Source organism: Vanessa atalanta, chromosome 26, assembly GCF_905147765.1.
Source record: "Vanessa atalanta chromosome 26, ilVanAtal1.2, whole genome shotgun sequence".
NCBI classification, from domain to species: Eukaryota; Metazoa; Arthropoda; class Insecta; order Lepidoptera; family Nymphalidae; genus Vanessa; species Vanessa atalanta.
Genome location: NC_061896.1, coordinates 8,339,965 through 8,357,447, shown reverse-complemented (window position 1 = coordinate 8,357,447; position 17,483 = coordinate 8,339,965). Strand labels below are relative to the sequence as shown.

Here is a 17,483-nt window from a genome sequence, read left to right as displayed (position 1 = left end):
AGTATGTCATTACCACAGCTTGTAATACATTGTTACATAATTGTATCAACAAAGAAGTTTTCCGCGACTGAGGACGTCGAATGGGAGACAAAGTTGTTTGATTGCAGTCTTAGACTATTTTTATAACTCAAGTAAGAAAGTATCCTGTGTCGAGTTTATTTGAAATCGATGTTGAAGTATAGGTATACTGCGTAAAGGGAGTAGACATCGCCATTACCGACATTTATTTTGCTGGTCTAATTAATTTTCTTGGTTGCTACTATCCACTTATCAGATTTTCTGCCCCCAAAGAGCAGTAATCAGTATTGTTGTGTTCCGGTTTGAAGGGTGAGTGAGGCAGTGTAGTTACAGGCACAATGGACATAACATCTTAGTTCCCAAGGTCGGTGACGTATGACGATGTAAGGAATGGTAAATGTGTCTTACAGCGACATTGCCAATACGTGGTGGGGACCACTTGCCATCGGGAGGCCCATTTGCCCGCCTACTTATATAGTAGACCACTACCTACCTACTTATATATATATCGTTATAAAGTACCATATTTTTGGTATCTTTTTCGTTCTGTTTTAACATACAAGAAAGAAAAGTAAAAATATATAATACAGAATACAGAAATAGATTTTTTACCTATAAAGCAACGATAATAATAATCTTTTGTTACTTTGAAGTATTATCAATAGTGCGAAATGGTCGCGACCCTAGAAAATAATTAAATTACATTTTCATGGCGAGACCTCCTTGGGTTAGTAGTGTATTATGTTTATAATTACTAAGAGTTCAGACAACAAACTAACGCCTACACATGTGTTGCGAGGCGTAACAAGGAACTGATGAAAATGAAAAACTCTTATTTGTCCGACTTGGGATTTGATTTTGCTAAGAACAACGAGACAGTAGAAACTTCGAATTTATTAAATTGGTAACACATTGAATAGTCGCTCGAGGCATCCGAGAATTAATGTAGCGAATATAAAACTTAGGCACTTTGGGCACCTCGGGGCCGCGAGCGATTCTATAAATCAGATGTCACCGGGCGGTATCGGCTCATTTGTATTGCAATTTATATCTCTTGTGAATGGTTTCGATAATTGTGTTTGTTTACGCGCGACGGCGACCAAAGTTTTGTTATAAATATATTTTTACCGCCTCGGCGTGTGAACTGCTAGGCGACCGACTTTATACTCGTCGACAATAGATAATATTATTTTACTAAGGTAACATGGACGAATATCTCGTAAGTTTAATGGGTATAGTTTTAACAGTTCAAGTCATAGCGCTCACGAATAAATAGCATGACAAACGAAATAAAGTAAATATTCTTAGTTGTCAAAGTTTGAATTTAAATTGTAAAAATCTAGTTAAGAAAAACGTATAATTACTAAATACGATGCTAAGTAAAAAAATTGAAGCAATGATTTTTTACACAAATTCATCGCAATCTAAGATCCGTTAATCGAGAAAACATTTCATCTCGGGTTAATCCCCAAAAGGGAATCGAGGCAATAAGTATTCCTGCGCTAAGCTGAGACTTAAAACAACGAAGTAATTAACAGAGGAGTCAAGGATTGCTGAACTCGCGCCTGACCGGCTCGGGCTCAGCTTCAGATATATATTGCTCTTTTATTCATCTGACCGTGGAACAGATTTATATTAATATCATCTCGGAACTCTTTCTATTTCCGCAGCATTTCATCTCCGCAATAAATACACTTTTGAAGTTGATTTATAATACTATTGATGGGTTATGTTTATAAGGTTGTAGAAGCTTGGAGTTGGACGTGTTTACAGCCCCGTGATTTAAAGAGCACGGAAAGCTATTAGTCCACCTGATTATATCCGAGAGAGTAAAGATGAAGGAATAGAGAGTGCCTAATGTTTGCACACACATTTGTGCAAAATATTCAGCGCGGCTGACTAGTCTCCGGTCTTGAGAATAGCCACCGTCTGAAATTCGCCAAAGGGTACACTATCAAAGTAAATTAAGTACTTATGGCTGCTACCAGTGAATTACGTCATTATGAACGTATTCTCTATCTACTAATCCAGGATTTACAGGGAAAAACGTCTGGACGTCAATTTATAAATACACATCATAAGTACCCAAAAATACATATAGATATAAATATGTATATATTATAGATTTACAAAAGTACGATTTTATATATATTTATAAATTAAATGCTAGATAAAAATATTTTATAACTTTTAATTAAAAGATGAACACAATCTTTCACTAGAATTCTGGTAATTCGTTCCAAAACAAAAAGGGAAACGTATGTATGGGATGAGATTCTGCCACAAATTAAGACATACTAATCTGTACCCACTAGCCCGTATTAGTGCAGCGCAGTTAAATAAGCGCAACATCATCTCCTCATTAGGTCAGATTCCTTAGCCCAACAGGGGGACATTAAAAGACAATTTACTAAAATAACATTGGATACGACTAAATTTGATGACTGTAATCTGAAACAATCGATTCGTGAAAGATAATATACCCCGAAGCGATTATGGTAAAAAGGTCGACTGAATAATTTTGTATCGTCAGGTACGAATCAACCCTTTCAAATTTATATCAAGGACGACAAATGGAGCATATCGCAGAACAATCGAAATAAACAACTTCCCGATTGCCTCCGACCGAAACGACTGACCGGTAACGTTCGGTCACGTTCGGCATCATTCGGTTACGCTTCGTTCTGAATCCTGACCGTTTTACAGCCGTTAAAATTTCCAATATCGTCTGTTTACGCAAACGATCATTCAATCCGACGAATTGATGGAGCAACAAGATGAATTGATATTTATTTAGTTATTTCAATTGTGTCCGCATGGATTTTATTTCGCGATCAAATTAATTGGTGACCAAAAATATTGCGCTCTTACTTATAGATTTCTTTTGATGTTTTCATTTACATTGGTGTCAGGATTTCTAATGAAATAACATCATCTGCAACCTTTGAGTTAACTTTTCTGTTACGGTCTATTAACAGCTATTATCAATGTAAATTATCTGAGTCATGGTAACAAAATGCTGATATCGCGTCGATATTTCATTGCTCTGAATCAGTTTCAGGAGACGCGACAAGTAGTGCTTGTGTCACACCCTGGGACACACTGAGACAGGACGATATGGAAAGGCACGCATGTGTAAAATAATTTTATGTCATTGTTTATTTATATATCTGGAAATCTCCAGTATCTCTAAGAAAATCAGCATCACCTAAAGCTATATGATTCCTAGCGCTGCTTTTGTCATCTACAATATTTGCAAGCAATACTTTATATTCAGACGCATACATTTTGCAGTTGTCATAATTTGTTATATGATTATTTAGGTTGATGAACAATATTAGATATATCTATTAGTTCTCGTCACTAAGAAATCAGAATACACATAATTATCACTAAAACCTGACAGCGTACCCATACACTCAAAGTGAGCAAATTGGTGAACTTATTTAGAGCTATAATCATTTTGGAGTAACGAAATTATTTTACAAATCAAATAACACACATCAAACGCATTAGAATATACCTCACGTTAGTCGTTACACACAGCCTCACAGCTGCGGTTACAGTGGGACCGCTGTAATTGCCACGAGATGTGCCCATAACCTGTTATATGTGTAATGAAATCCCAGCAGCGAGCGAACTCGTCGCTGGAATTAAATCATTACATATTGGTTTTGGATTGGAAAATGACTCAAATTTAAATTTGATTAAGAGCTAAGATTAATCCACGACCCGATTGATGATAAGTGGATATAACTGGATAAATACATTTCAGTTGAGCTGAAAGAGAGAAGACGCCCAGTGAGACATTCACAGAATTTTACCGTAATATTCTGTTTTCTTTTTGTTTTTTTTAGCATTATATGTAGGTATGTACAATATTGATAAAATTCTCATTAATTAAGTGTATTATGTTAAAAGGTATTTATTACTCAAATAGAAAAAAAGTAAGTAAAATGATTATGTTAGTACATACAGCTATGTAAGTTATATACTTAAGCATTTTTATTCATAACTTCGTCGTGGATAATTTATTTAAGATTTTGAATAATTTATTCTGACTATTATAAGAAAGGTGTTACACAGTACAATTCCACGTTAACAAATCTACCCTCAAATTTATGACAAATAATTTTGAACAGCGATAAGGAATTTAAACTCGTCACAGTGTAGAAAAATCAGTTTGTAGCATTATTTATTTTATTTTTAATTAACAGATATAAACAACAATAGAATTGCGTAATACTTTTGTCTTGTTATATAACGGTTCTGAGAATGTCAACTTATGGAATTTAAATTCCTTATCTTCAGTTTATTTACTAACAAATAGACCTGTTGTCGAGGAGCGATATAAATTATACTTTAAATCGAGAAGAAATTTTACAACTGTAATCGGCTTACGTTATCGTCCTCTGAACACGCCCGGCTCTACCTCTGAACAGTCGCCATTCTGGCAAACATGATTACTTTGTACTAACATTCTAAAAGAATCTGCGTCGAAAAAAGGTTGAATTTCAATGTCTATCTTATCATTTATACAATGTCATCTTAATATTATAATCAAACCGGCAAGAAAGCCGACTAAAAATAAGTTTAAAGTAATTGACATTCTGAACCTTTTAAACGGAACCGTAGTATTTAAATGTTCTAAAAGAGTTTAAATATATAATTTTATAAATACATAATTAACGTATAATTTTTACGCAAAGGTTGCTTACGGTCTGTGAATATATTGCGTCTGATCTTGGGGCCTCGTAATAAAATTATAAGCGAAAGCTCTCCCGTCGGCGCGCTGGAAAGCTGCCGACTTATCGCGGAGTATCCCACTCCTTTCGACGGACTTTGTTTCGATATAAACAATCACGTTTGCATCAAAACACTCGTATAAAATTAATTGTCAGATTTAAGTAAAGATTATATTTTTAAATAACATTCGTTTAGGTTATATTTGATATATTATAATCTTGTTAAGATAAAGTCTACTATTAGAAATAATAAGCTTTCTTTCTTTAAATTGTAACATATTTTTTTTACAAGTCCTTATTGATGATTCGTAAGTTGATTCGTGAAAATAATATATCACGATGGAAAATGGATGAGGTATAGGTATTATATTGTTACGTTTGATTGATTATAATGATTGCCCTACAGGCGGCGATGCTTCGGCAGCTGTATCGAATCCTATCTCACGGGTAGAGCGTATTGACAATGTCAAAGCACACAATTGTCCCAAGCGTTATTAATATCTGTGAGCAAACGTAATCAATTAGTATTGAGCGGAACATTTGCATATCAACGCGTATACCTTCCTCGTATTTACATAAAACAACGTTAACTTAAAAGCTCTAAGTTTGCAAATCTCAACGACCCAATGAATAGAAAATGTTATGTAAGGATTTTAAAAGCAAGCTTTTATTTAATCCATGTGTAAAAACTACTACTACTATTCTCTAGTTGTACCTAGTAGTTTTTGCGAGAGCTTTTTAGTTAACTTTGATTGTATTGTGACAGATCTAATAGTGTTAAAAATAGTTAAATTGGTTAGTGGAATTGGTAAGTTTTGACCCACAGAACATTAAGATGAAATGACGAAACTTCTCATGCATATTATGTTAAGCTAAATTCCCCAATGCTTAAAAAATTTGAGTTTTTTGAATATACCTAATAATAATAAAATACTGTAATAATGCTTATTTATTTAAATCGATTAAATACCGAATCAACGCTGCTGGGCAAATACCTGCTGTTTATGCTGCTTCAGTAGTAGAGGGTTGTTATCGAAGACATGTTGGTTGCAGCTAAAAAATGTCTCTTTCTTGACATTTTAAAGACATACATATATAGTTTCTGAATTGGCATATCTCCTATTGAATGCTGTAACAAATAGAAACTTTACAATTCCCATATCACGAGTTAAGTATTGTTTTAAAATAAGTTAAAAATGCAAACACGGCTATAGTTCTGTAGTTACCTTGTCCCTGTCCACTTAATTTCGTCTGCTGTAACACGTGTTACTGCGGCCACAAACTCGCGTGTCGCGTTCATTAGGGCCTTTGTGAGCGCGCAGCTGAAAGCCACTTCAGTGCGCACCGCCGTCGCCCTAACGTGAGGTCACCTGACATACGCTTGTGAAAATAGCTAGGTTTTACCTGCTTACTTTCTATTTATTCTTCATTTCATTTTAAACAGCCCAGACAATTATAATTTAATCTTCATATTTGCGCATTACTGTTATCACTTGGAAATTGCATGGCATTTTGTAGAATATTTGGAATAGGACATTAAAATAAGTGCCCAATACGTAGAGTACGATAGTGTTTGAGAAACGTATGAAATTAAATTTATGTTGATGATATTTTAATTTATTCGCGGTATAAAAGTCAATCAACTTTAATGACGTGAGACCTCAGAGCGAGAATGAAAACTTTATTTCTTAATTTTAAGACAAACTAATTTTCGCCCGCTGCATCGCTCGCATTTTAAAGGTTGGTTGTCAGGTTTTATTCACATAACGTAAGCTAATGTTGATGTCAGTTTAGATCTATTTTCAACTGATGAATTTGATCAAATGTTGGACGTAATGTAGAGTAGACTTCAAACGTGCTACTAGCCATAAGTGTTGTTGCCGCAGCGCCGCCTTTACACCGACACTGTTAGTGCAATCATAATTGCACTTTTCAACAATAATCGTACATTTATTCTCCAATCTACGATTGCAAGTATTCTACAAGTAAATTTGACTCTTAAAACCAACGCAACAAGGGTTATAATTTATTATAAATGAAAATAATACTGCATGATACTACAAACTTTGAATCCAAGTTATTGTAATTCTTATTACATTGAAAAATAGGGTTGAAATTGCCTTAAACTATTTCAGCGTTTGACTTACTTTTAGTGATACGTAATAAGTATTCTTCGGTACTTGGTGCTGGTGTTTTTGTTTACTTTGGTATTTCGTTTGATATTATTGATGCCGGTTGACGTTCAAAACGAAGTGTATTATTCATTTAAGAGGGATTCTCTTTCCTTTGTATCATAAGTCAATTTGCTTGTAATAAACATGTCATATCCTTTGCGCTTGTACACTGGCTCACTCATCCTTCAAACCGGAACACAACAATAACATCGGAATATCTGATAACAGATAACCTTTTTTGTATAATTGTACAGAAGAAAACAAATATACACGAAGGCAGTTACCTACTCGTTTGACTAGTAGAATGGAATTATAGTAAATATAAGTGCTTGTAATAATAAATTAAATAGCATTCGTCTAAACTAAAACAAACTAATTAATAAATGTAAATAAAAATACACAATGGTAAGAGACCCGATGGACTGACATTGGTTCCCTGGGAACGAGGACGGGCCCTTGTGCGGGAGTTGCGGGACGCTACATGCGTTGACACGGTGGCCCCGTCTCGTATCCGAGAAACAATGTTAAGAGCCGAAACCGCTGCGGAAGAAGCTGAAGCGAATAAATGATCCAAATATCACGAATATTCCTATTCCAAATTATGTTTTTGTCTCATTTTTTTTTCATTGCTGTTGAAGCACTTGGACCTTGGAGTAGTAGTGCAAAAACCTTCATTCAAAGTATAACACCTCGCCTTATTGCCTCCACTGCTGATGACTGGTGTTTTTTACCCAGGGATCGGAATTGCGGCAAATACCTCCTATCTATGCAGCTTCAGTATTTAATTGTTACCGAACACATGTTGGTCAAAGCTAAAAAAATCTCTTTCTTGAACTTTTAAAGACATATATGGTTTGTGAATCGGTATATCTCCTATTGAATGCTGTAACGAATAGAAACTTTGTAAATCCCATATCATCAAAATAAATTAAAAATGCAAACACGATTGCAATTCAACGGGGAAATGCTGCTAGCATTCTTGCCACTATTCTACGGGGTCGAGATTTATACAGTAACTATCTTTAATTCATAGTTATTTAAGGACTTAATGTTAATAATTCACATAAAATATACATATATCTAAAAATAAATTATACTATCAATACGAGTTGCTTAAATGTTTTTGCGATGTAAAGGGTGAAGTAGAGGGGGGAAGTAAATCGAATACCGACTTTAACATGCTCAGTGTAAGCTGAAACTACATTAAGTGTACATTAAGAGCTGGAGACATCGAAATGTACGCAACGTAACGTATCGCATACACAAACACCAACATTGCCTTGCCGTCGCAGCCAGAGGCCGGTCGTTTGCGCTACAAAGCCGTGTTCGTCATTGAAGGCTTCGTTTCATTGGTTTCACACAAAGGCATGTTAGCATAATGATTGTGCTAACAACGGGCTCGCTCCGTCATGTCACCTGATTCCCTGTTAAGTTATATTTTGCCGACAGCACATACGATATCTGTGTTAAAACCCATAATAAACGTATGACGTCATCCAGGGAACGCTTTATATCAGGTTCAAAGATGTATTTGAAAAAATCACAAACCAATACAGAGTAGTATTGTTCTGTTCCGGTTTGGCGGTAGAATATCTGATAAGTGGGTGGTACTTACTACTACATAACTTTAGTTATTTAACTTGATTTTAAGTGCACATTTTGTGTGTATCTCCGATTTATGACCTTTTTTAACTCTGAATACAGTTTGCCTGGAAAAGATCACTCTGAGTGAAAAAGCCGCCTTTGCATACTTTATAACTTACCTGTTCTTTTTCTTCTTCTTCTTATTTTTCTTCTTTACTCTGGTCGAGGACAGCCTTCCTCAACCGAAAATTTCATTAAGATCGGTTCAGTTGTTTTAGTAGATATCAAAGGTTAAACAGAGAGTCAAGATCATACTACAATAACCTTCAAATAATTACGAAAACATTTTTTAACAAATATTATTCGAAGTAAATCTCGAAGTATCGGTACAGACATTCGGATGCCTTGACCTAGTTCGATCAAATCTGAGGGAACGTCAGACGGGGGCAGGACGAGAGAGACGATAACCATTGATCAGCTCGCCTGCCTGACTGTTTCCGATCGAATTTCTTGATATACCTTCATACTTTAAATCATACATTCGGAGGAATTTATCCTAAATATTTGACTTTTCTTTGGGCGGAATGACATTCGAACTTGTATGAAACGTTTCCTTATAATTCGCTTAAGTAAACCGATTCATAGATATGGACTTTAAGCTGGAAAATATATAATAATAAAATTTTATTATAATGTCGAAATATCGATATATATGTATGTATGTATATATAGACGTATTTATTAACCGAAGTTGACTGGTTCAAGGCCGGATAAGCATCATTGAATTTCATATAATTAATTTGTGTTTATTATAAATTCATCGCGAGATCCGCGTTAAATATACATCGTGAGGAAACCTGCATGTATTCGAAATAAAAATTATATAAACGTAAAAAATAATAATAATGATAATTAATCCTCAATCATAAATTGTGATGCTGCGTGGTCATACAAATATACAGGCATACCAAAATAAAAAATAAAATAAGTACAAGGAAAACATGTTAATGGAGATACAAATATAACAAAACAAAAAGTATCGTTGTAATAACTTCGAAAGGTAACTTACGAATCGTTTTATTAACTCTTCTAAATAACGAAGGCATGTCTTCTATCCGTAAGCAACTTAGTGACGAGAGGATTAATCACATATGTTTATAGAATCGAATTCTTTGCCCCAGTAAGAGTGTTTTGACTTGTCAGGAGCAACCCGATAAGATACTAATCTATATAAAAAACACAGGTCAAAATGTTTGTTATTTTGTAGGTTAAGACAAATCTATAAGGCAAGCAGAGTCGTTCGCTCTAACTAGTTGTGACTCCATCAAAACATCCCCAGACGAAACTCCACCTGAATATTAAACAGTAAAGTTATTTGGTAAATAAAATCGTTTATCTCGCCCTAACTCAAACATAGTCTTTGTAATAAGAGCTGTAAGATCCTTTTTCCTCTAACCACAGTTCCGCTCACGAGACCTCAAATATGACTTATGATAATGAACCTTCATTCTATACTAATAAAGATCAAAATTCAATGCTCCGTCAGTCTTCTGTGTGGGGCCAATGAAAATATAACAAAAAACAACGCAAAATACATCTTATAATTTAAACAATAGAGTTCAAAGTTGAATGCGTTTTTGACGTAAATTTTTCTGCAAAGTGTACTGCAATCGAAACGAGCGGAAACCATCATTCTTCTCACAATGGAAACAAACAAGGGCATATTTTTAAAACTTTCCTCTTAAATTCGGATGTTTTTATCGTTGATATAAATTGTTTTTGTCCGGCCATAATGAATGATACAGGTATATTAAAGTCGTAAATTCTAGAAGATACATTCATCAGGGTATCTAGGGTATTTCGATTGTTATTAATGTTATTGAAGTCAATTAAAAAACTACTTACAGACGTTCTTTAATTTTAAAATCAAAATATAAATTTCACAAAGACTTACAAGCTTTTTTGAATCGTCATTCTACAAGAATAAATCATATTTAAAACAGCCTTCGGTGCAGAATGTTAGTCCTACCATAGGGAAGAGTTTCCGTAATTACTTATTTCAATATTTATCATTAATCATATGCATGTCATACAAAATTAGCGAATACTAATCCCCAACAAATACTAGACACCATACTAAACATATAATAACATATAGGTTATATATTTAACATGCATCGTTATCTTGTTATAACATACGACGTGAAAGCAAAAATTAATTCCTTAATGTCTCGTTATCTCGTATGGCGTTTATTAATATATTTTAAAAGGGAAAGGTGGAAAAGCTTCCACATGGGATGTATGTACCACCGCTCGTAAATATTTAAATATCTCCAACGCTACCGACCACGGGAATTAAGATGTTTTGTCCCTTGTGTCTGTAATCAGTTTAGCGATTGGCTAATTAACCCTTCAAACGAGAACATATCAAGACAAAGTTTTGCTGTTTAACGGTAGAATATTTAAGTGGTGCTCAGACGGGATACGGGGAGGGGATTCTAGAGCGTAACTACCAATTATGGTTGAACTTATCAATTTGTTGAAAATTAAAAATTTCACGTTATACGTTAATCGTCAGAATTGATTTTTACTTTTATTAAAAATTTTGCTGATGCAGTTTCGTCGTCCGTATCGTTATCGATTGCCAATTGTTAATCGATCAAATATCGAATGAATTATCTACTTGTATAACTTAAGCTCACTTACTTTATTCAACAATTTCGATCATTTCCAAATAATAAATGCAAGTAACCTCGAACTGTTCTAAGAAGTATTGTTAAAATAAATAAATCTTATACTTCGACGGCACGTTTTACTCACACATACACAAAAGTTATATACTTTTAGTTTTTGAGGTATATATTACTAGCAATAAAAACATTTCCTTTTGATGTTTAAGTATTTTCCTTTGCATCACTGCTCTCCTTTTCATCGCTCTCGGTAACCGGTTCAGATTTTCTAGAATATTCTGGGAGATTTTTATATACGTCTGACGTCATCTTAGCTAATATCTGCTTTAAATAGTCATTAGATCTAACATATCATATACTTACTGTATAATTTTGAAAAGGCTTACTAAGCTAGACTAATATATTTTATTGAAGTTACAACTACGGATATATTGTTTAGCTGAGGTTTGATCACGTGGTCGAGATCGCCAACTGACTAGCTAGTCAGTCAGTCTAATCATTCGATAAAGGATAAAAGTTTATATTTAAACAGAGGCATATAAATGAAGCTTCACCTTTCTTGTTTCACGGTTGTGTTAATTAAATACAATGCAGAGAAAATCAAATTGAAAGAAAGTCTAAACTCAGGGAAAAACAAAGTTTTCATTGTTTCCGCCGAAAACATCGAATTGTTTTCCGCCGGTCATTAGTCAGGTAGACTCTTTAATATTTATATGAAACCATGATAAAGTATTTTCCCCACTCGTTTGAATATTAATAAATATCATTTTGTTTATTTTTGAATTATATTTTATACAAAAAAACAAACATCTATTATGCAAAGTGTTTCTAAAATGTTGACCACAATAATTACGTTATCCAACGATATTACAGTTAACCTGGATACAACAATAATAGGTATTGGTGTTTCGCGGTAGAATATATGAGTTGGAGGTACCTACCCTGACCGTCTTGCCCAAAGCCCTAGCAAAAATCACAAATATAATATTATATGTGTTATATTATTCTAATTAGACCGGTGTAATCACAGGCACAAGGGACATAACATCTTAGTTCCCATGGTTGGTGGCGCCTTCGTGATGTAAGGAATGGTTAATATTTCTTACAGCGCCAATGTCTATGGGCGGTGGTGACCACTTACCATCAGGTGGCCCATATGCTCGTCCGCCAACCAATCCCATAAAAAATAAAAAAAATAGAATTATATAAAAATGAATATATAAACGTTATATAAAAATATACATATAGTATATAAGTTAAATAACATTTTTTTTAACAATATATTTCATTTGCACCACACAGTGATTCCAGCCCTTGAAGTTGCATGACTATATATTTAGAAAAAAATATTTATTGAATCAATATATTCTCTTAGCGATTTAAAATAATCTTAAATATAACGTAGAACCGACTTCGAAACGAGACCATCCCTAGGGAATTAAGTCTACGACGGATGATCACCGGCTTTGTCGCGGAGTTCCGCAAAGTAATTTTATATCTCGCAACTACATTTCAGTCGCGTAGGGACAAGACCTCCGAACTTCGCAATGCTAACAATGATCGGTCGTAATTACGACATTCTTTCGCGCTCCTACTTGTTATGCACCCCTGGTATGAATACGTAAATATAGAAGCTTTTGTCTGAAAACATCACTGATAAAATCTATTTTACGATATTAAAGCGGTTTATTTATTACACAACAAACATCAACTCGTTATGCTGATAATTTGTTGTATTTGAACAAAATAATTGATTTGTCAAATGATAGATTCATTTGAGGACCATTTTTTATTAAAAAAAACTTAGCCAATCAATAAAGTATTACGTACCATGTACGTTTTTTGTATCAGATCATTTTCACGTGCTCGATGTGTGTTTTTAATTCCGCCCATGCTCAGCGGTGAAGGGAAACATCGTAACGAAAAATACCTGTGCAGAAGCCTTATCCAGCAGTAGAACAATTAAAGGTTGTACTTGTTTACGAAATAATGTTAAAAGAACTTGAAGTTCGTAGATATTTTGTTGTATTCGTGGATTTTCATACACGATATATTAATATAATCCAATTTTTTGTCGGTTCCTATCGATAAAGTAGAAAAAAAATCTTGAAAAGAAGTTACCGAGAGTAAAGTAAGCACTTGATAGGTGTTGTGGTTGTTAATACTTGAATTGAGTGCGTAAGTAATTATTATTAGCTCAGAGACCCGATCGACTAAACGCGTAACTCGATTTCAGCGTCTTCTGCATCAATGGTTACAAAAAGGTCATAATAATAAAATTTCGAATACCCCTCCGTAATTTGCCCTCTTATGTAATTAGCTCTCGACTTCTGCAAAGCTTCGTTGTAATTCAATTACAGCAAATACGTTACGACCCGACTTAAATTGATATGACGTGAACGTTACAGGGTTCTAACAGACAGTTTCGGAATTAAACTGTTTAATCTCATTTGCTCGGAAATTTTATATTAAAAGCCAAGAAATGTCAAGGCACTTTACGTTATTTATGTTCGATTGGCACGATAGTCAACCATACATATAATATCTCCTCTAGTCTCCAACTGCCCATAAGTACTATAAGAACTATAAATTATAGTTCTTATTTAACGTGAACTTTGGAACAAGCAAACGATCTTCGTACAATTTGTCAGATCAGGAGACATTGCCGCTCCTTGGGGTCGCAGTCAACCATCCGCGGTACATTACTTGACATAGGATTGCCGGATGATGCGCCCAAGATCCCGGTTCTCTGTCTTCCCCATCCGGTGGTGGTGAAGAAGGTTCTTCAGGGCAACTATTAGACTGGTAGCTTCAGTGAGCAAATCCATCACTACATAAAAGACTCACTACATGTATTAGTGTATGAAATACATTCAAAGGTTCTCGTTATAACTTACACGAATGATAAAACTTTGATTGTGATCCAGTTGTTTTGGAATTTTTAGTACCTATTTTTAGTCTAGAAGTCCTTGTACAAAGTTTTGATATATCTTCTCGAGTTTGGGAGATAAAGACAAAGCACCTGGGAGACATTCGCTCCGACTACATTGTGACTTAACTATATGTCATAAACTATACAATGAATAAACATACATCTTGAAACTATAAATTATCATGATAAGAAAGTTTAACATTAATAGGCTGAAAAGTTTTCAAGTTATACTAAAATCAACAAAAAGCACCACAACAAAACAAATTTTACTTTACTTGTTAAAATGAGTTCTAAAGTAACAATTGAATTCTATATAAATAAAACTTTAATTGTTTTTAACTAATACAAAATAGTAACAACTGATTGACGGGCTCGTTTTTCTCAGAAGAATAATATCAGTGAGTTAATGTTTAATATAATACTGTAACATAACATTTTGATTTAATTCTTCGATATACTTATTCCAGTTTCCACACACAGTTCTACAGTTTACAATTGATGGTCTAGTATACCCATTATTTATAGTACGTGGATAAAATAAAGTTTTTTTTTTATTTAACTTCACGGTATTTTTTTAATTAATATATTAAGTAACATTCTAATATCTCTAGTAAATGTTACAACAGACACAAGTATTACGGAATTCACTTCATAATTCGTTCCCTGAATCCGTCCGTTTTACGAGGTTCAATCAACTTGGTGGCATAAAGGGGGATCAGGGTATATCGCGATCTCACTAAATTACTGTCGATAGCGCTCTGTAGATATATCCGTCTACCTATTTATAACTAGACGGATTTTATTGCTTACTTACTTATCTCTGACTTAAGTTGGCTCATTGTTCTATTATATTCAATGCTTGGTCCAAGTCGAAACATTTGATTTGGTTTTATTTTGATTCGAAATCGAAGATCTGGGGCATCGTAGCTCTACACAATAATTCCTCCTCCATGAATTATGACTATACGGGTAGTCTTGCACTTACCTTAATAATATTTCCTTGAAACATTAAACTTTGAATCACCGACAGTCATTAAACCCACACTAAAAATATCCGTCATTTAAGGATTTACTATACCAAATGAGAGCTGATTTTCTTGAACATTACAATATCGCCTGCAAAATTCTAGAGTTGCGCCTTGACTGAAATAGGTCAGGTCATCGTCAATTAATTTAAGAATTATATCTTTGAAGTGAAAACTATTTTAGTCGCGTTCAATGATTGTGATAAGGTGTAAAGAAACATGCGGCATTTAGTTGAAGTTACTATTTAAGTTTCCCCTTATTTCTTAGAAGTAAAAAGGTGAAAGTGCCATTCGTTAAAACATACTTAATTAACATATAAATATTATAAACTCTCAAGGATCATTATCTTATGCTATGTGGCAAATTTCAGTCAAATCTTTTACGAGATTTCTTAAATATCTATACCCAACTTTTAACGTTTCTCCTTTAAAATTTATTTATTTCGCTTTGCCCCGTACGTAGAACGTTATCTGAGTAAAGTATGAGATACATGTTTTTAATAGTTACATATCGTACTGTATCCAACATACAAATCTCAAAATTTAATATAAAGTTCGCCTTACCTGGTTTTCTAGCAAATGTTTAGAAGATATAAATTAAATATATTATTTAATCAGGATCGAGTAATCATCCTTAATTCTATTTAGCGGATTCGTTGTAAAAACAATATTCCTGTTTCGGTCCTTTGAAATTAATGTAGAACCCGGAGATGTTAAATTTACTTCCCTTCGTATGTGTATGTGAAAATGGTTTTGAGACAATATAATACCACTGTAATGCCAAACAGACAAGGTTCATTTTCGTTTGCTTCACTCGGGTCTGTTTAACGACTTACATTAATATTAATGAAATTGTTATATCTGCAGGACTTAATAAGTCTATACCGATATAATGTTTGTATTGAGTAATAATTTGAAGTTATGCGGTGAACAGAGCGACCAAAAATTATATTTATATCGAATATCAGGTTACCAGTAGTAAAAACACGATTAATAAAAACGCCGATGTTTTTTTTTATATTTCGCTTTATTGTCAAATATATCAATAAAATAATATTACAAATAATATTTTATTAACATGGATGCTCGGACAATTACGACCTCTCCGATAAAAGAGAAGGCTTAGAACTGATTCTAGCACGCATAGTCAATGTGAAGGAAATATAAAGTAAAGAAACAGCTTATAAAAAAATATCTTACACATGGGATGCTGCTGCTACTCCAATATGGGTTGCTAGATACCATATGGCAGATATTTACCTAAGAGCTTGAACCCGCAACCATTGGTTCCAATGGCAGAACGACGTGTTCTGCCATTGGTTCAAGTATGCTCATTCAGGACTGTGGCTATTTCGACCGACACATGCAAATTTCTTTACGACGTTCCTTTCCCGTCGAGATGACTTACGGAATGTTATTAATCACGTGAAAAGTCTCACTTATTCATTTCCAACCCTATGATTAATACATAAGTGCTCATCAAACGAGACATCTCGGCCCTTTTATTTAAATTTAGGGCGAATCAAGAATTCTCGGCACTGCGAGAGTCGTGGGAGTTTGTCTTATTACTGTAAATTAGTGTATGTTAATTTTATTGTAAGCCGCAAGACAGCGGAATTCTGCGGAAATTTATGGAATTCTCTTATTTTTCTGATTTCATTATTTTGCACTTCATTTTTTTGGCAATTTGGCTTAAATTTACTGAACAATTTAATTTTAGCACAGAATTCATTTCGGGTTGAATATAGATATTCAATATTTTTGCAACGACATTCTGGTACGCCTATGAGTAACAGTGGACTATTAACAGGTTTAAAATAAAAAAATAATTACATATTAACATTTTATCTAACACCAGAACAATCAACAATATCGATCCAATCCTAAAGTGAACTTTGTAAACTCACAAACAAATGAAGCGCTACAACTGGAACAACTGTATCCGTTGCTGTATTTGAACACATTCTGGTCTTAATAATGTTGACTCTTTCGATGGAATTGTATAAAAACTCGTTTTTAAACAGGAAACTCTTAAAACTGCTGATTCAAAGTAACGGTTCGATCGTTTTGATTTAATTTTCAAATAATGTTTTCTTGTAATTTTTCTATAAAAATAGCAAAATAAATCTTTTTTGGAATAAAAGATTTATAATTCATAAGACCAAATTGTTGATTAATTTTCTAATACTTAAAGATGATGACGTCTGTTGAAAATTATCTTTTAGCAAACCTACAGCAGATTCATAAAATGCTTAACATCTAACGAATCGTTTCCTGGCTGAACAAATAAAACCAGAACCAAGTGATAATGGGCC

At 33.8% G+C, this 17,483-nt stretch overlaps 1 protein-coding gene across 3 annotated transcripts in view; it reads left to right on the top strand.

Moving 5' to 3' along the window:
• LOC125073962 overlaps positions 1–17,483 on the top strand; it is a 76,969-nt gene that overhangs the window by 33,570 nt on the left and 25,916 nt on the right. The gene's annotated exons all lie outside the window — the stretch shown is intronic.